This window comes from Lytechinus variegatus, chromosome 4, assembly GCF_018143015.1.
Source record: "Lytechinus variegatus isolate NC3 chromosome 4, Lvar_3.0, whole genome shotgun sequence".
Lineage (NCBI taxonomy): Eukaryota > Metazoa > Echinodermata > Echinoidea > Temnopleuroida > Toxopneustidae > Lytechinus > Lytechinus variegatus.
This window is the reverse complement of record NC_054743.1, coordinates 42,949,565-42,970,824: the sequence shown is the minus strand read 5'-3', so window position 1 is coordinate 42,970,824 and position 21,260 is coordinate 42,949,565. Positions and strand designations below refer to the sequence as shown.

The 21,260-nt window shown below is 37.1% G+C and overlaps 1 long non-coding RNA gene across 1 annotated transcript in view; it reads left to right on the top strand.

The window, feature by feature from the left end:
- LOC121414109 overlaps positions 1 to 20,755 on the top strand; it is a 31,337-nt gene extending 10,582 nt beyond the window's left edge. Inside the window, exons 2-3 of the long non-coding RNA XR_005969807.1 lie at positions 7,985 to 8,056; positions 20,693 to 20,755. This is a non-coding gene — a long non-coding RNA (uncharacterized LOC121414109). The remainder of the gene's footprint in view (positions 1 to 7,984; positions 8,057 to 20,692) is intronic.
- The last annotated feature ends 505 nt before the right edge of the window (positions 20,756 to 21,260 follow it).

Here is a 21,260-nt window from a genome sequence, read left to right as displayed (position 1 = left end):
AATGGTGGAGGGGGAGAGGAATACATTCTACATGTAGGTATAGTGGATATATGTATTGAATGAGCGGAGAGAGGGGGCTGATATATTGCACAAAACCTGAAGAAATGTCAAGTTTTAATTGGGAAGACAACAATGTAAGCTCAGGAGAAAGAAAATGATTTTTTTTTCGTAAAGAAAGAAACAGAAAGACTAGGGGCCCATTGCAGAAAGAGTTGCAATCAAACGCAACTCTAAAAATCATGCCCAACTTGATTTTCAACCAATCCACAGTGTGCATTTGGGACTTGCAATTGATTTTTTGACATGCGTTTAAACGCACCTCTTTCTGCAACGGACCCCTAGTCTTTCTGTTTCTTTCTTTACAAAAAAAAATCATTTTCTTTCTCCTGAGCTTACATTGTTGTCTTCCCAATTAAAACTTGACATTTCTTCAGGTTTTGTGCAATATATCAGCCCCTCTTTCCACTCCTTCAATACAAATATAAACTATACCCCAGTACTAGTTGGTACTACTCTTGTAGTATAAGGAGAGGATACACGAGGGTCAATAAACTTTAATAATGAAGACAGTTTGAGTGCCTGCAGCACAGTCGTCCCCCGAAAGGACATCCTCCCCTTGTGAGAAGGGGTTGGAATGGAGAGGGGTGTGAAAATAATACCATGAGCATGATGATGTTTGTTCTGGGGGAAACTTGAGATTGGGTGAATTAGGGAAAACTTAGAGTTGTATTCAATTGAATACTTTGCCATCTTGAGTAGATGGCATGTATGTCCTACATGTAGTGTGTACAAATACATATATAATAATACTAAACTAATTCAAAAGTTATTGCGCTTTTTGTCTCGCCCACCAAAGGTGAAGGCGAGACTTGGGGATCCAAAGGTCGTCCGTCTGTCACAAACCTGTAATGACACATAACTCCACAACCGTAAGTTGCTTTTCAACCAAACTTGGATGGTAGATGGACTTGAGGGACCTGCATGTTATGCTGCAGTCTGAGGTCACATGGTAAGGTCAAAGGTCATTTTCAGGTCAACGTTAAAGTTTACATGCAAGACTCTCTTATGACACCTAACTCCGCAACCGTAAGTCGCTTTTCAACCAAACTTGGATGGTAGATGGACTTGGGGGACCTGCATCTTATGCTGCAGTCTGAGGTCACATGGTAAGGTCAAAGGTCATTTTCAGGTCAACATTAAAGTTTACATGCAAGACTCTTATGACAACTGTAATTCCATCCCAGTCATTTCACAATGAAGTTTTGATATAATTCTCTTGCGTGCCCTCACAAATCACAATATTTCTGGTTATTTTCATGAGTGGGCTAGACACAAAATTGCTTTTGCCTTGTTTTTTTAAGTTAGCATTTTCATCTCTCGCTGCCATGGCAACGGCTCTAGAGGCCACACCCACCACTTAGAAAAAAAGTGGATTCCGATTCCTGGGATTCCCCATTAAAAGAAAAAAAACATGGATAGGAAAAATCCTTGTCATTAGCAGTTTCTATTTTTTTAAAGACTTATTTGATTCTGTTGTCATAGAAACTGCTTGTAGAACAATGAGCATGAGAAGCATAAAGCAAAATTACAATAATCTTCAATTTAATAACAGTTTAACAGTGAAAACACGTCTATTTTAATATTTTTCACGTTTAAAAAAAACTAATATACTGTTGCCATGGCAACGGGTTGTATTAACCCATCAAATTATACATCAACTAGAATAAAATGCAGTTATCCTTCATTTGAGTCCAATTTTATACTACACGGACAATTCAAAAGTTATTGACCTTTTTCATTTTCATCTTCATCTGGCAACAGCCCGAGCGGCCACACCCACCAATTAGAAAAAAAACAACAAGTGGATTCCGATTCCTTGGGGTCCGAATGATAAAAAAAACATAACTGCGAAAAATCCCTAAGGGGGGAGGGAGGTTTCTACACTGGCCCACATACTATAGGTTAAAGAACATTTCCTATTTAAGCAAAAATGGCTTAAAAACATGTAGCTCTTAAACTTCTTGATTGTTTGCTATTATCTACAAGTGTACCATTACTACATGTGTCTGAAGAATCAGTGCCATCTATTAAAATGATCCCCACATATTTCTTTAAAATGTGTTAATGGTATAGGGCCCTGTTGCACAAAAGTTACCAATCATCATTATGGTAACATTGCCATCCAATGATAACTTGTCTGGAATCCTTGATTTTGATTGGTTGTTGATCAGCGTTACCATGGTAGTTACCATTGGATGGCAAAGTAACCGTAAGACAGTAACTTTTATGCAATGGGGCCCTGGTGTTGGTATCGACTAGAGATAGTTGACAAAACTTTATAACACCAACCATGCTTAAAAACTCGGAGCATACATGCAATTATCAAAACTCATTAGATGAGTTATACGCAAATTAAAGCTCTTTTTAAATAGAACGAATGTCAATAGGAAGTAATAAAGAAAGAAAGGGTTTCTATAAAAGGAAAGGAGAAAGTTTGGGAAGAATTAGAAAACGGATAATGAGATCATGCAGTATTAAACACAAAGGAAAACAGATATGAAATGATCAAGGCTATAGTGGGAAGGAGGGGGTGGGGGTATATACATGTAGAAAACCTTGAAAATCTCGAGAAAGCAATAACATTAGTAAAATGAGAGTGTGATCATGTTATCAAGGTGTGTGATTGTATTTACACAGAGATGCACAAGACTGTTGGATCAGTAATACTAGAATATAATTGCAGTCTGTTCAGTTGTTTGCAATCTTCAGAAGATAGCAGAGGAATGAAGTTTGTTCATCAGAAGAGAAAAATCATTAGGATAGGAAAATGTGCAGTAAATCTACATGTAGAGTAGCCCCGTAGGAATTTTGGGATATTCTTTTTTTGAACTACATATACATGTAGTTTGTGAACACCAGTACACTATATGGGCCTATGTGTTTATATATGCTGTGTATATGTATTTGCATAGCCATAAAAGCGTTTTTCACAATGTATATTTTTCTTATAAATCTTGTGAAAATGTCTGTGGTCCTTCATAGTGGATGAAAGTGTTGAAATATTTTGTATTTTTAAAAAATCATCGAGCAGCAGTTCAACAGTGTATTAACTGTACTTACTGGGTAATTTCATTTTGCATCATATGGAAGCTGCACATGTATCATTGTTTATATTTCCCTGGTAAATGCACCATGTACATACATACATGTAAGTCCTTATACGTGGTTGGCACTGCTCATGATGAGCATGACCCATATACCCGTGCAGATTGGAGCTGATTTGATTTCGCCTTTATCCCTCGTTGTTCTCTGCAGGGAGTCAACGAGACAACGTTGGATCCTTACCGACTCCAGCCACTTCCTTAACTCCTTTTTTTTGGTCTCTGACACATTCAGACAAGCAAAAAATTATGCGATATAAATCCAGGGAAATGGGAGGTCACTTCCCTGATAAATATTTGCCATTTTAGCATTATCATTTATGTTCAAATGTTGACAATGCTTGTGAGATGTGAGACTTGTGAGAATAAAAATGGTTGAAATTTTCTTTGTGATATAAAAAATACCGGTAGGACCTAAAATCTGTCTAGTCCTATAATTGTTGCCTTAAAATGAGGTATCACCTGTGGTTTCAGCAGTGAACGGGATATTTAACAAATCAAGGAGGATTCATGCCAACCCTTTTGATACCGGTAACTTAATATCCATTCTGTAATTTGCCTAAATGTAGTACAGTCCTGTGGTGTAGTTGTACCGACTCTTCTCTTTCAATCAGAAGCCTGTTGATTCAAATCCCAAGATATTCCCTTCAAGAAATTCATCCACATTTTGTAGACTTTGGTGAAGGCGTTGGTGAAAGGTAACCGTTCACAAAATCACATTGGAGGCATTCAGTGCTTTGCTCTATAAAGGCTGTTGGATTAGAGCTAGTTGGGGTAAAAATTAGTTGTCTGTATATTCTTTATACTGTCTTTATTGTAGTCTGAAATGGGGCTTTGTGGGTTTTAGCAAATTGAAATGAGGATTGATGTACCAACAGAGGTACATGTTGGCCTACATGCTGTACCATTTTCTCTCCTGTTGTCCTAGAAGAGTGGCTTATTGATTTGATGAGGTGGTTGTCCCCAGTTGCTCAGCCCCAATGCCATTCCATCAAGAATATGCAAAGTGAATTGGGATATTTCTTGTAGTAATGCGCATATGATGGTCGCCTGTTTTCAGAGAACCAGTTGGAAAATAATTGTTTTATTAGTATAAATTAAAGGAAATGTTACATCAGTTGTGCCCAGTTTGGCAATTATAAGAAGAAGTTTGTACACTTCATACGGGAATTTAAAAAAAAAAGAAAACAACTCTTACTGGTCAGGTTCAGGATCAATGCTGTGGGTTTTAGGTATTGTGTTGGATCATCTTTTCAGATGTCTGAAGGGGACCATTGTGGGTTTTAGCGAATTGGTTTGGAGATTGGTGTCCTGTTGGCCCATGAGACCGGCTTAACTGGTTTGATGGGGTGGGTGTCCCCAGCCGCTCAGCCTTCCTGCCATTCCATCACGCATTTATGCAAAGCGAATTAGATTCTATCCTGTAGTAATGTGCCTCATGTACGTCTGCAAATTTGGGTTTGTTCATATTTTTTATGTCTGAAGGGAAGCATTGTAGGTTTTAGCGAATTGAGTTGGTGATTGGTGTCCTGTCTGCCCATGAGACCGGCTTAACAGGTTTGATGGGGTGGGTGTCCCCAGTCGCTAACCCTCCCTGCCATTCTATCACGCATTCATGCAAAGTGAATTAGGTTCTTTCCTGTCTACAGTGATGCGCATTCACTAGAAAGATTAGTGAGAGAGGATTGTTGGCTAAAATTTGTGATATGCTGGTTGATTTTTAATTCCATTATGATCTGCACAGGACATGCAAGAATTGCTCCCTCTTTGATTGAAGAAGTATGCTTTTAAAGATGTATTCCAGTCATCAAGAGTTTTCATTTATTGATGTGCCAATTTTGTTTTTCACAAAATGAGCTGGTATAGAAAAGTCTTTGGTGGACTACTGTGGGTCTTTACGCTGAAAGTTGCAGTCTTGCACCATGGTTTCTCCTGAGTATGGCTTAACTGGTTTGATGGGGTAGGTGCCCATAGTTTATGTAGGTCAGCTTCAGTGCCTTTCCATTTGAAGGCAAATATATGCAAAGTGAATTACTAGTCTTTCATATGCATCCTGTAGGAACTACATGTAGGAAGCCTACTTCATATGGATCCTGAAAAGTCTGTGGCAGTGACTCGTCTGCATATTGTGCTAGACTTGTGTGAAGAACCACTTGTTGATCAAAGTTTTACTCAGGGTCTCTGCCTGCAGACTACCTTCTGCTGGCCAACATTGTCAAAAGGTGCTTTCATGTATGCCTACCTGCAAGTTACAAGGACTTGAGACCTAAAAAATCTCGTTAATTCATTTCATGCTTTCACACAGGGGGAGGGGGGGAGGGGCACTCAAATTACTTTTTAATGGGGGTGTGCCTCATGAAACTCTGAAATGGGGGTGTAAGGAACTGACTACAAGGGTAAAATATAGGGTCTTTGGAACTAAACAAAATACTGAACAGTATGGATAACAGGGTCTACGGAACAGGATCACGGTACCGTATTGTAGAAACGGTGCACGCTAGCACTGTGCACGTGGGTGCTACTGGTGTGGTTTGAGGGATTTGTGAAACCATGCATGCAGGTACATGTAGCTTTGCGGTGCTCGCTTTGGACAATTTTGGCAGGCCTGTGGAACAGAGATGTTTCGAACAGGTCTCTTGTGAGCTGTGCGGGTGGCTTCTAATAGCGGAACATTTGTCAAATGGAGTATCTAGAGAACTATAATTGAGGACTGAAAAGGGGGTCAATCATCAAAGCGGCATGTCCCGTACCATCGATGTATGCGAGTGTCCCCCCTGGATTACATTCCCGAGGGGGGGGAGGGGGGTACTCGACCAAAAAAAGTGGTAGGGGTGTGCAGCGGGTGAGACAAAAAATGGGGGCCTTGGAGCGGGCGTATTTTAAAAAGGAGGGTCCTAGGAACGGGCTTCGGAACTACAAATGTTTGTGAAAACGGGTCCTTGGAACGGATCGCCAGCATCAGATTGCGTATGCATCCTTATGGAACGGGCATGCGTGCATGATGCAGCTAGCCCGGCGGCACGGCCCCAGATGCGCTCGCGCAGAGGCGATGGTCGGACAGCGCTCTGTGGCCGCTTTTCACCAAAATTGCAGCTCATTGTAGCAGATCAATGCGACCGGAACGGCACAACAAAAAATATGCGAAGAGTTGGAGCGGATTTCTTTCTTTTTTCTCGATAAGAAGAAAATGCTATGCTTTGGAGCGGCTTTCTTTGTTCTTTTTCCCATAAGACAAAAATGCTATGCCTTGGAACGGAAATTTGAGTGTAAAAATGGGGGTCCCCTCCGCGGCAGATACCCACTATGCATTATATACTGAGTGCCCCCCCCCGGTTTACATTGCCTATTAAAGCCAGATACCATAGTTATAAGTCAGCTATATGATTTGCATTCTAATAAATGTTAGTCCAGATTGGATGTTATGTACATATGTACATGTATAGCAGCTCTCTTTCCCAAAGCTGACGGTAGTACTGCAAAATATTTATATAATATTGGATGGCCTTGAGGTTAATACAAGGAAATATTGGACGAGCTTTGCATAAATATTGGACGAGTCGAAGACGAGTCCAATATTTTGCAAAGCGAGTCCTATATTTCCTTGTATTGACCGAAAAATTGGACATCCAGTATTATGATTATTATTCATACAGAGAATTTTAGCAAATAATTTTTAACTTACCCTCCCGCCCTGAGACTCTGACTCTGCTGTATGATGGGAGGGGGGGGGGACCTAAAGCTACGCACTTTGTTTTCAAACAATAAAAACTGTCCCAACTTTAATATTTCAACAAATTATATTTCACTAATTTGTGGCAAACATTCTATAGATCATTAACCAAGTAGAAAATATCAGAAACTCACTAATACGAAAATCCCGTCGTGTTTTTCGAACACCTCTTGATTTCGCCGCCCGATATAGAAGGGGTCCTAAAGCTACGCACTCGATTTATCATTCAAAAAATAGTATTTCCTGTGCCTCAATTTCTAAAATATATTCAAATTATTATAGGATAAAATGAAATTAAAGCGAATATAACTCCAAACTTCCTAACAGTTGTTGGTTTTCTCTGCATTAAGAGATTTACTGCAGCCTCTGTAGAAAAAATTTAATAGGAATTGTTCATCACTCTGCAGTCACAGTTCCACACACAGCGCGCATTTGCCATTGAAAACTGCATGCGCGCGCGATGAGTGGTGCGTACATTTCGGGAATTCCCCTTCTAGTCGTCCAATATTTTCAATATTGTGTCACCTCGGAAAAAAATATTATGCGAGTTCAACAAACTTTTTAAGTGGGTCGAGTGCACCAACAAAATAACACTTGTATTTGGGCTCTAAAATTGTCTGTATGAATAATAATACTTAATATTTGGCAGTCATTGGAAAAGAATGCCTTGTCCCAAACATCTATTGTGTTCCCACAGTGATTGAATCATGTCAATTACTGAGTGTACAAAAAACTGTCTTTTTACGTACAGTATGATATTATACCTACATGTATTTAGTCTGTGTTCAGTGTGGCATCAGGATTGTTTGTTTGAGTTGAATGTTCATGTAAATATTTGGTTGCTCATTAAAATAATGTTCCTCCCACTGTGTATGACCTATATTCACATACGTTATGTACATTTAGCCATGTACCATAGAAATTTTAACATTCATGGTGCATACTTGGCATTTAGAATACTCGCTGCTGAGACCTTTATAGTACACAGGTAGATATTGCCTTCACTGCCCTCCCTAGAAGTGGGCCCAGGATAAATCATGGATAAATTGATAAAAGTGCATTGACATTTCTTTTCTTCTGCTTCTCTTGGCAGATACCTTACAGCTTCATCACATTCTTCCATGTTGGGTAGCCGGCTTCAGCGAAGGGTGAGCAGATTATTAAGGTAAACAGATTGTGAGCAACTTAATTATTTTGCAATTATGATTCTTAAAGGGATCATTCACATTCTGTGCTTTTGCCATTGTAGTTGAAGACTGCATTGGTTGTACAAGGTTGGTCACTTTTATAGGGAAATATAATTTGTTGTTTAGTTTCTGATTTTCAAGTCTTTTATTGTTATTTTTCAACTGGAATTAGTAGGCTTAAAGAGAAATTCCCATAGTTGCAGTAAACACTGATTTCATGAGAAAGTCTGTAAAACAAGGCTTAATTGTCAGTATATCATCGAGGATCTAGATCTGGTACAGTTACATAAACTGAACTTTGTGAAATCTTGAAATCTACGCTGAAAAATGTTCAGACTGAAGATCCCCAACACAGATAAGCGCACGTGGGACAGTGTATAATTATTGCTTCGAATGTCGGGCCCGACGCTCTACCCGAATCCTGTGCTTATTTGCTGATTTCTCAGCAATTACACAATTTCTTCCAGAATCCTTTGGCACATACGTTTTATTTATACAAACAGACACTTTGGTAGTCATTTCATTGGATTCTGTACGAACTCATTTTGATATCGTTACCAAAACTAGCATTTAGCTTTAAAGTAAAGCATTGGAAGATTTGTAGCAATGGGGGTGGGGGGGGGGGGGCTATGAGAGAGGGTTGTCTCATCTACCAATAGAAGGTCAAAAATTCTCACAAAGCTACCGTGTATGGAACCATCTACATGTATATCAAAGCACCTGATATCAATTATTATTATACCGGTTAAAAATACTAGTACTTCAATATAGAAAAAAAACAAGCTGAATATGTATTCATGCTAATAATGAGGAAACAACAAAATTTTTCTTGTTCATATTCTCAACATCAGGCAGTCTTTTGACATACAGTGTGATAGAACAAGAGTAAACCAAACAGACATTCGAAGTTTATTTTTTTTTACTCTCTGCTTACATTTCATTTATGCATAGATAGTGAGTGAGTCATGGATGTTTTTTTCACTATAAATAGCTTTTGAAAAATTAAAACGCTTAATTTGATTCATAAAATTCATAATGTAGGAGAGCAGTTCAGATCATTTCAACAAAGTCACAAATAGAATTTCATAGTTTTTTTTTTTTAATAGTTTTTCAGGGTTCTTTTGGGCATTATATTCGCCCAAGGCAAGACCTTACTTAATTTTCCCCCTGATCATACCCTTTTTAATATATGGTTTGAAAAAGTTTGAGTTTTAAATTTTTAATAGCTGATTGTATTTTACAGGCCACAGACTATAACAAAGTTACATGTACACATTGCCGAAGCAAAAAACAAAAGTAAGACTCCCAAAACAATATGTATCCACTAGACCTTTCATAAAATTAAATGACCCTTATGGTGCCTTATACTTTTATCATTAAGATATATAGCCTTGATTTACATAAATTGAAATTCTTTTCTAAAAACCTCAGAAATTGGAATTGCACAATTCTTTCATTAGGTGTAGCAGTTGTCTACCAGTATATGTCACAGACACTTTTAAATTGGTAAGAGGTAAAACGTGATCTAATCATCTACATGTAGCAAAACCAATGCATTTTCTGATTTCCATGTACACACTGTTCTAGGTAAATTTCCTATTTGTCTACTGCCAACTCGTCCAATCACCACATGGTCTACTTTTATTTAGTCTAATACCATTGCGTCCATCAACATTTCATCTAACAACCATTTAGTCCACTAAACAATGGTCTAATCATCACTTTGTCTCATCACCATTTCATCTAGGACCATTTCGTTTCATAACCAGTTGGTCTCATATTCATTTCATTTTCATTAATTTTGTACAATTTAACACTAAATTAGACCAAATGGGACTACATGGCTATTGGACCAATGGGATATTAGACAGAATGGCATTAGACTAAATGAAAGTAGACCATGTGGTGAGTGGACAAACTAATGGTAGACCAAATGATAGTAGACGAATTTGCATTACCCAAATTGAAAATAAACCCTGGGGCGGTATTCTGAACATTGTCTTATCTCCATATTTTATCTTATCTCAGAGATATGACAAAATCGGTATTCTGGTGGATGTCATAACTTTTGTCACAAAAATTGTCATAAATTTTGTCTTATCTCTTTGGCGCGCACCAAAAATACGCGGCATTAATGCGCGTAATCCTTTTATACAAGCAAAAGATATGACAAAAGTTATGACAGGGGGTAGCAGTCATAAATTTTGTCATATCTTTTAGTACCAAATATCCCGATACCCTGCCGACTGAATGTCAAGCATATAACGATATCATTTAGATTAGATTGTGGCATAAGTTTCACTCATCATCCACGACAATTTTTAGAATTATTTTGTCATGCTACAATTAGTTAGGCCCTACATATTAATTTCTCCTTTTTTTCTCTGTTTTCCTTATTTTTCTACTTCTCCTCTAAAATCCTTCACAGCTCCCTGTCTCTCTTTGTAATTAAGCGCATCAATATTCGCGTAGTTGCGCGATGCCAGAAACAGAATTGGGGATATCCCCTACCTGTCACGGGGCATTCCTATTGGCTAGAAGGGCTCCCACTGGGAACTAACGATGATTTTGATTGGATTGCTTCCGAAAAGATGGGCGGGAACTTTGAGAGATGTGACAGGGAAAAGACAATGTTCAGAATACCGATTTGTGACAATCATAGCGGTGTCACATCTCGGAAAGAAATGACAAAATTTATGACAAAAGTTATGACAGTGTTCAAGAATACCACCCCTGGTCTCCTATAGATAGGCCTACATGATGAATTGTGAGTATTCGTGCACTGCTTTTACATGTACATGTACATGATATTACCTAGGCCTATGTTTTAACTTCTGTACATGTACATTTATACCAAAATAAAATATTTTTTCTTTCATGAGTCCAATTTTCAAAATTAATGCTTCACAATAAAACAATTTACAGGTATTTTGACGGCATTTGATTTTATTATTGAATAACCTTTTATTCGGTTAATTTTTATTTGATTTATCAGTAGCGTCTAAGCCATCCTTTACCTGTGTAGTAAAAAAGTTGAAAACAAAATGACAAAGAAAAGAAGAAGTGAGTTAAAAATAAATGTTCCCCAAACTGATGACATCATTTTGGAGCAGGTGCGTGAGTAACATTAAGAATCTGTTCAAACTACTTTCCTCCTCACTCTCTTATGATTAGAACACACTGAAGCATATACCTCATTTAATACTAAAGAGTGCTTTCACATAGTATTTTAAATAAAGACATTTGAATTTTGGTGCACTCTTGTATAACATTTCTATCTGCAGTCTGTGAGTTGCACCAGAATAAAGAAACATTGATGCAAAAAAAGGAAAAAAAATCTTGTACAGCTGGCTCTAAACCCTGCTGGAGAAAAAAAAATGTACAATGTATTCACATTTTGGACTGGTTCCATGACATTTGCTCTGGCGACAATCGCCACGATGGAAAATCTGTACATTAAAGCCAAACTCAAAACCTAATCTCCAAGCCTAATTAAACCCTATTAATCCTTATCTTTAGATTATTCTGAACCAAAAACTGTATTACAATCTCAAATCTAACTCTACACATGTATGCCCTCTGAGATATTAAGACCGGAGTAATTGTCGTGGGAGCAAATGTTGTGTCACCACCATTGGACTATTGAATAATAGATTCACACTGTCAAACGCTCAAATTTAACAGTGGGGGAGATGATTTCGCATTGTGTTTCAATTCTGTAAACACAGTGTGAACACATCCTGTGACACAATAGGTGACATTGTGTGCTTTTCAGAAGGGATATTACACGTATAATCATCTTATTCTCAATTTGCTTTCCCATTAAAAAAACAATTTACTTTCATTCAAGTTCGACTAGATATGAATGCAATATAATGTATAATACAATATGCAAATGATAATCACATGTCTGAAAGGACCTAATACCATCACAGCATAGAGATTTTTTTTGTTTGATTTTCAAATGCTCATCATTCTAGATTTTCTTCGACCATTTCTTGCAAAGTGGAAATTTAATGTGAGAGGCATTTGGGGCCTTATCCAGGAGCCAATTAAGGAGTCGGTATCACTTCAAGATCGGTATCAATCAATTGTCGCTGCATGCATCACTTTGTAACAATTACATCAAAGAGTTTCTATTAGCCTTGTGTGCAATGGGAAAGTGGGATTTCATTTGAAAGGGAGGGTAGTTGGAAAGGAGCAAATTGAAAATTAAAAGGAGATTGCATTTGAATGGGGAAGACCTGAATTGGGATGTCTGCAGATTCACAGAAATTTTGAGTTCTCCTCCAAAAAGCTATTTTGAGATTCATTCAAGAAGGTGAGGAAACAAGAGGGTATGGCAAAGAAAAGGTGTGGGATGGGTGACATCAGAAAATAGAAAAGAAGATATCAAGAAGAAAATAATAAAAACATCTAAATTCACCTCCACTTTTATCATGAAATTTAGATAAATACAAAATATTAAAGAAGAAAATTGGTAAAGACAAGTTGGAGACAAAAAAAATAATATTATCACAGTTTAATGTACAGTACACCTGTGTTTATTTGAATGACAAGTTTTAATTTTTGTATACCATTGAGAGTAACCACCTAGAAAATCCATAAAATTCAATTTTCTTAAGAATAAAATGGTTTCACTGTGTGTTTATGGAGGGTAATGTCATAATCTATGCTCTCTTCTATGAGAAATATGTTTTTAGTCATCAATGGTAGTTTTTTCTATGGAATTTATACACAACACTACACAATATTCTTGATTGATTTTCGCCAAACCTACATACTTTCTCAAAATGTTCTGCTAATGTAGCACATGTGCCTTGACCCAAGACTAGTGTTTTATACCATCTACAGTATTCCTATCACCACAAGGCACGAAGAACAACCAAACCGATTTTCTAGCATATTTTTCTAAGGATTTCTAACCTTTCCCCGTATCCTTTGCGGAGCGATTGATTGTGATAGATGGGGGATTTCTGTTTTAGAATTAATCGCTCCTCGTATAAATAGTGCCTTCTGAACTCCTGCCAATATGGAAGTCCACTGTCTCGCTCTTTTCCATCCTCTTTATTACTCCCTTTTCTCTCTTTCACCCTCTTTCTTTTCTTTAACCCTCTGACCTCTCATTTTAAAAGAAATATATCATTTTATATTTTTTTCCTTCTGATAGCCTCATTTTTAGGGTCTACCTGTTCCATCTTATTTTCCTTCTCATTTTTCTCTCAATCAGTATCAAGGATTTCTTTTCTCATTCTCTACCCATCTCTCCCCATCTTCGGCATCTCTCTTGAGCACTCTCAAATTCTCCTTGCTGCCTTTTAAAGACTCTTCTGCTGTCCTTAAACTATAAAAGTGTAAAATTTCTGCTCCCTTTTCCTTCCTACCCCTTATTTCTATCACACAGTCCCTTTTCTCTTTAGTTTACCGAGGCGAAGCGATCTTGAAAACTACATCGCGAGGTGGTTTTCCGAACTGGTTTGCAAGATCGCTTCCAAGACCACTTCAACCGTTCTCACTAAACTAGTTCAACTAAACTAGTTTTAGGAAAGTAGTGAGAACGGTGTCTTAGAAAGCGTAATGAGAATGGCCTCTGATACTCTTCCCACATACATCACCATCACTCTCTTTCATCCTGTTAATTCTGCTCTCTTACCCTCTCTTCTGCTCTCTCACCTTCGAACACTCCTTTCAACTCTCTTAGGGGTTATCCATGATGTCATCCATTAGATGGAGACTGTCTTATGAAGATTAATTGCAGATGAAGCTGCAAATGGAATAAAAATGAGGCTTAATTGCATATCGCTCTTGATAATATGATGGATGTGGTGTCATATTATTAATACCTTTTGAAATCAATCTTGAATTGTGTGTATAATTCAGAATCAATCAGCAATCGTAATAGCTTGGAACCTGAAGGGTAATATGATTTGAATTAGAAATCTTACATAGCAAAGTTTTGAGCTTGATGGAACACTGTCTACATGTTCTGTACATACAAGTTAAAGTGATAAAAAACTCATGTTTGTGTTTTGACAGTTGGCAGTTCTCTATTTTTTTGAAAGAATGCTCATTGTTTTAATAAAAATGTTGATTTTTACAAAATTTACTACCTTTTGACAGTGTACATGTAGGCCTACTTGTTCATTGTGACAATAAAATGGCAGTACGTACATGTACATACAGTACAATGAAGTACTCGTTCGTATCTTTGCCTCCAAAACCGAGTATCAAGACGACTGTAAACATTATGCTACATTTATGTGTGTACCCTCTAGAGCATTTGAAAATCCATTCAAATGGGTCTATAGTGCTATATTATTTGTGCACACACGCAGGTAAATATTTACTGAACATATAAAAAAATGATATTTGTCACAAAAGTTTATTACATGAGGTAGTTAGGGTGATGACCTGGGACGTCAATACTGGTTATGGGTGTAACACATGCTAGGCCCAATTTACATAATGTAGGGGCCATCTTCTCCATCAAATTTCCCCTTTTTTGCACAAATTCTTTTATAATTCTGCCCGGAGCATTTTTATCATGGCTTTTAGTACTGAAGAGAGAGACAACTCCCATGTTTCATTGTGACTCCTACATGCTTGGAATAGTACCTTTGAAATTGTTTAGTGAGGAGTAAAGAGCTGTCATTTTTCTGTCGCACTTTTGACATATTGCCCATGTGACAGGGCATGAAGGTCATGAATTTAGATTTTATTGAAATGTGTGACAATACTGTGAGTTTGAGTACATTTTATGGAAGTATTTTCTGCACATTTTTTTAAAAGTGTTCATTATCTACATGTACATGTATGCCAAAGGTGTTCTGATCCAATTTATTTGGCATTCCTCATTAAGGACTATGATTAAGGAAGGATTAAAAAAGATAGGACAATTCAAAGTTTTGCATTTAACATGTATGTGGGTGATTCCATACGTGTCGTACGTGACATTTAGAGAACATTTGACAGTATTTGACAAGAAAAACAAAAAATATTCCAGTAACTATAGGTGATCATCAAGTACTACCAGAGTGTTAGAAAAACCAAGACTTAACATGACTTGAATTCACATCCTGTATAATACAGATTTAAAATAGTAATGTGTCGTACGGACGCAGAAAATGTGGCTTTTTTAGAAACCTCAAGTTTGTACTCAAAAGTCTGTGAGTTGGGCAGATAAATTTCATAGAAACTGAACTCAAATTGACACTCAATTACCCAAGAACAAACACATTTATAAAAGAAAGCAAAATAAACATTCATGAATAGGGGAAGGCGGGGTAAGTTGAGCATAGGGGCAAGTTGAGCCACCAGCCCCAGGCCAATAATGAATGAATCAGACATTGTGGTGGTGTCATGTATTGATGACCCATAGTATAACCCCTAACCCCACCACATTGTTTTCAACTTTGAAACAAAAAGTAGTTTTTTAGAGGGAAAAATATGAATTTCAGCCAAAAAAGTAAAAAAGAGTGTGAAATAGATAAGTGCTTTATAAACACACACGTCTTTAAATATAATAAAGACACGATAACAACATTATTAGTCCAGGTATGGATCTTCATTCTTGTCATAGTCTTTCATATGATGGATGCATAATAAATGTGTGGATACAAAATTATCGCACTAAGTTCGGACTGGGGTAAGTTGAGCCAAACAGCATGGGGCAAGTTGAGCCATGGTAATTCCTATGGTAATGTATCTTAAAAAACAAACAAACCATAAAAATCGATTGAAATGCTGGCTGAAAGGAGCAAATTTACATGACTGCTCTTTTCCTTTTAAATGATGTTAGTATTTATAGAGAATTAGCAAGTGAAAAGACTTTAAACAAAAAATTGACATGCTGGTTCTCCCCTCATACATGTACATTTTGTACATAGTTTTTGTGGCTCAACTTACCCCAGAAGGTGGCTCAAACTTACCCCATATATGGGGCAAGTTGAGCCATTTGACATCGTTTTTTTCAAAGGTCACGATGACTTTCAGTGTGGGGATAGAAAGTTATATATAGGTGAAAAATATTTCAGAAGAATTAAATTTCAAGGCAAGGTACTTATTTTGACAAGATTATTAATCATATCAATTCTAACATGCAAAAAGCAAAAACTGTCACAACTTACCCCGCCTTCCCCTAAATAAAGCAAATTATAATTTTCGAAAACATTGTGGCGTACGGGACATTCGAAATGTGTCGTACGGGACATCTCTAAATTGAAGCCGAACTTTCTTACTTTATGTCAACCACATTATTTGGCTGATGGTAATGATAATCCTATCAAACTAAGACATTCATTAGGTTAGAAACCGCTATTAGCTGAATATTTCTGTCAATATATCATAAACAAAATAATGTGTCGTACGGGACAATTGTGTGTCGTACGGGACACTTGTGTGTCGTACGGGACACTTGTGTGTCGTACGGGACACTTGTGTGTTGTACAGGCACTTGCGTGTTGTACTGGGCAGCCTGAATAAAAAAAATGAACTTTTTATCAATCAGAAGGAGCATTGCCCCTAAAAATCTTTTAATAAGTAGTCATTCAGGACAATATAATTTTAAAAGTAACCTCAATATATACAATTGGGAGCAATATTTTTTTTTCATGATGGGAAATGTACAAGTGTTCACAGCATTTTTACGAGCTGAAAAACTTGAGGTTTTGTGTGAAGTTATATTTTAGGGAATTAATTGATGATTTCCAAACACTATTTAAACAATGAATGAATGAAACTTTGTGTAAATTATGGGGCTAAAATGTTATAATTTTTTTATATAAAATGTATATCTACATGATATATGTCACAACTGTCACCTTTTTTGCTTTTTTTTGTCACAATTTTTTTTCTAAAGAAATGCGGTTCTACTTTTTCAAACCCATCTGCATTTCATGAAACCATATGGTTTGTCTTATTTTCCAGATTTTTTTACAACTTGAAAAAGTAAGGAGTTTCAATACTGTATATAAAAAATAGTGATCATCAAGGGAAGTCCAAATAGATGATCATGATGATTGATATGTATTTTTTTTTACATCTTATAATAATTCCACATTAGCATGCAAGAGGAAGCCATCTTCCAGGCTAGGTTGAAAGTCACCAGTTTAGCTGAAGGGATTCACAAAAGAATAAGCCTACATGAAATCAATTAAAATGTTTAGAATCACCTATTTTATGTTCTATGGAGATAAACAAAGTACTTTTTCAGTTCACTTTATGTTAAATCAATTAAGTAAATTTAAATATGCCTACTATTTATGGTTTCTGAATCCAAATCCTGCAATTAAATGCATTATTATATTGTGTGTCGTACGGGACAACTTTTAATAGGACAATAACTGAAAAATGAAGGGCAGTAATTAGATCCTTATGGGATAAATCGATCACCCAGGGGTCAAACAAAGAGAAACTGATTTCATGAAATTGCATCATCAAAAATAAAATTGTAGGAAAAACTTTTGCATTGTCATGTGTCGTACGGGACATTGCCAAAAATAGGTTCGGAAAAATCAGGGCTGCCCCTATTATGGATCATGAAAATGTTGTAGATATTATTTGGAACTATCAATGATATATTATTCTATTGACCTGCAATATTTTCAATCTTCTCTTGCTTTGCAAATAATTGTTTCAGGCGGTGTTTGTACTTGACTGTTCAATGAGCAAAATTATTGAAAATATAAAATTCCATTGTTCCCCCCAATTAAAACTATATCTGTCTTCACTTTTGGTTAAAACTCATAATTTTCATAAAATTTAGGTATCATAGTAAAATATTACACTACTTATGACTTATTGAACGCATGTTGAAATTTATGATATTTTTGAAGTTCTGGTGTGGAATCGCCCATGTGGTGTTTTGCTAATTGAATTTACCCCATTATTATTATTTCAACTTGGATTACCCCTAGTGAACTGTGAGCATACATTACATGTGGACTATTAAAATATAATGTGTGTATGTTTAGCAAATGTAACATTTTTGCCTTCTTACTCTGGAATGTACATTAGTCCACATGATTTTACACCACTTCGCTGGGCAGTGGAGACCAATGAATAGGGGTTACATATCATGAGTCTTGACCCTTGATGATGTCATTTTTATAAATCATACTATTATTTATCTAATTATTTGTTTGCTTATTTATTTATTTGTTTGTTTGTTCATTTGTCGATCTGTCCTTCCACCCATCCATCCCTCCATCCATTATTGTATTTATTCATTTATTTGTTTATTCAATTATTTACGTGGGGGGGGGTGATCGAGTCCTTTCAAGTATTTTGGGGGTTCTCTTCAGTCATGGCTGATTTGAGAGGTCTAACCTTTACTGTGTTTACACATTGACTCGGCTCGGGTGTTGAATCCGCAAGCCGGGTTGAACACTGCGAAGAAGGGATAGAGATCGCGTTTATACGTACATATAAAAAGGCGAGTTCAACACGGCTCGCGGATCTCGAATGGAAGAAGAATTATGACGTCGCAAATTAAACGCGGGAAATTCACCGCCGGAATCGAATCTTGTCCGTGCGAACAACAACAATGCCAAAAGTGAAAGCGCGCGCAGTGACCTGGTCAAGACAGTTTGACACGGCTTTCTGTTTACACACGAAAAAATTGCCGAGTCTGACTGGGCTCGCGGGTTGAAACCTACGATTTTGGCGGATCAAAAAAGCCGTGTTCGACACGGCTCGCGGATCACACTGATCGCGTTTACACAGCATAAAATTGCCGTGTTGAGCACGGCTCGCGTGTCGAACCCCCGAGCCGTGTCACTGTGTAAACACGGTACTTGTGGATCATAGGGGTGTCCCGTTACCTGAGTGTGAATAGTTACCTCCAATGAGACCTTGGTTTGAGAGTCATAGGAGGTACACTATTCATACCCACCAGGGAAAAAAAATTACATAGGGGAGGGGGCGCTTTTGCCCCCAAAATGCTCCAAAGAGCCCTGGAAACTAAAAAAAAGATCCAGGGCTGGAAAATCCTATTCATTGCAATGTTAAAGCTTATCTAATGTCACAGATTCAGTTTGTAAGTTGTGAAAAGTAGCCCTGAAAATCAGAAATGTAGGCCCTATTTATTATCCAATATGCACATTTTGCGTACTCAGACCGACTCAATAAGGGAAGTTGTTTCAGGGCTCAAAATGCCAGAAAATTGTTTCTTGCTACCTAAATTGGGGTTTCATTTACAAAGAAATGAGCATGCTGCATAGCATGTATGGTATACCAGAGAAAGCATGGGATTAAAAATAGCTAGTTCGGAATCCCCAAGGTGCATGTGTCCAACATTCTCGCTGGTTTAGGAAAGTTCATGTACCTTGCTTTCACATTGGAAAAAAAATAGGCCTACCTGCCATTTTCTGATCTACATGTATATAGATCAGAGTAAAATAATTTCCCAATCATAGAATACCTGGTATTTTTAAACTTTGAGTCAGTCTGAATATGAACATGGATTCTTCTTGGTAGCTGATTTCATACTACCAGTATCTATTCCTTGTTTTTTAGAAATGATATAATGAGCAAGCACTTCTTCTGAAATTTGTTTAATTAGGGTAAAAAGTTCTCCGATGTGGATTGCCACCAGAAAATCATCCACAAAATAATGCTTTTTATGATTCTTGATAGCTTGATGTCTTTCAATGTTTTCAAAAAACTTTAATTTTGGCCTATAATGATTAATCATGAACTCTCTGGAAATGGGATTATACAGAGTGAAAATTGACCTGGTACAGTTTGTAGATATCATTCTTGATGAATTTATTTTGAAGTGTGAACAGGGGTTTTTGAGTGCCACCTTGCTGGCCCTCAGCTCCAATCAAAAGGACAGAGAAGAAAAGGTCAATGGTATCTTAGAAGAGGGAAGGGAGAAGCAATAACCAGAAAATTGAAATACAGGAAGAATTGGCAAGGGTTCCCACTTGAGGTACGTCTGCGACCAAAGTTCATATTTGATACTGCACTATTTGTACCTGTACTTGTGTATGGTAGTTGTGGATGGGGGGGGGGGTGGGCTTGTCAAACAATTTCTTGTCAGGCCAACTTCGCCCCTAAAATGAGTTTAATGCGTCGCTATTAAATTTTAATATGTCTCCTCTTTTTTCATCTGTCTAAAAACCAATGTATTTTGTCATTTATGTGCCAAGCACAGTTTTTAAAGGAGTATGTATACATACTTTGCACTTAATAAACACAATTTTATGGAAGGGCTGGGGTATTCCTTCTCCCTTTTGCTGCCTGTGTTCTGGGCCCAGTTGCTTAAAAGTTGTATGTTTGCTATCCAATGGTAACTACATGTACCATGGTAATAGTGCTCATCAGCCAATCAAAATCAAGGATTCCATAGAAGTTACCATTGGATGGCAAAGTTTACCATAATGTTTATTTTATGCAACGGGGGGGGGGGGGGGGGGGGGCCTGGTATGGTTTATAGATTTTCTGTATTTTTCAATTTCATTGTCTAGAATAGTTCTTGTGTACAAAATATTTGGTTTATTGTTAAATCATTAAAAAATATTTGCACAAGTATGCAAATGTATACTTCTCTTACTTGGAAATCTAATTGTTACTTGATGTACATTGTATTGTTTCTGTTTTTCATGCTGCAGTGGATACTCTGAATAAAGAGATCTATTCAAGATTAACAACTTTCTGACACGATAAGAAACTCTCAAAAAAAGAGATCTCAGATAAACAGCTTTCTGCCATGATACAAGGTAAAACTCTTCTTCATATTATAATTAAATTTTTACTATACATGTATGTATGTAATACCCCTTTCATAAACCCAATTAAAATGAATTAGGCGGCTAATAGCAGCATAATTTGGTCGTAAAATTGGAGGAGGACAAGAGTTATCCGCATTACTCTGATGCTGCTATTATCCGCATAATAGCGGCATCGGGATGAGTTTATGAACGCATTTCCAAATAATGCGGATAATTGCCATGGTGCGGTCACAAGGTCACCCTTTTCCAACACAACTGCATCGGAGGGGGCGTGTCCAGTTGTCATGGCGATTATCCGCCTTTTTCAGGACGGGCGCTCGTAAAAATAATGCGGCTTATTTTCGGAGTTAATGAACGCAATTTTTATTGAATTATCCGCATTACTCTTAGGCGGCTAATTGGAGGATAGGTTTATGAAAAGGGTATAAGCCTGCATGTGTGAATGGGG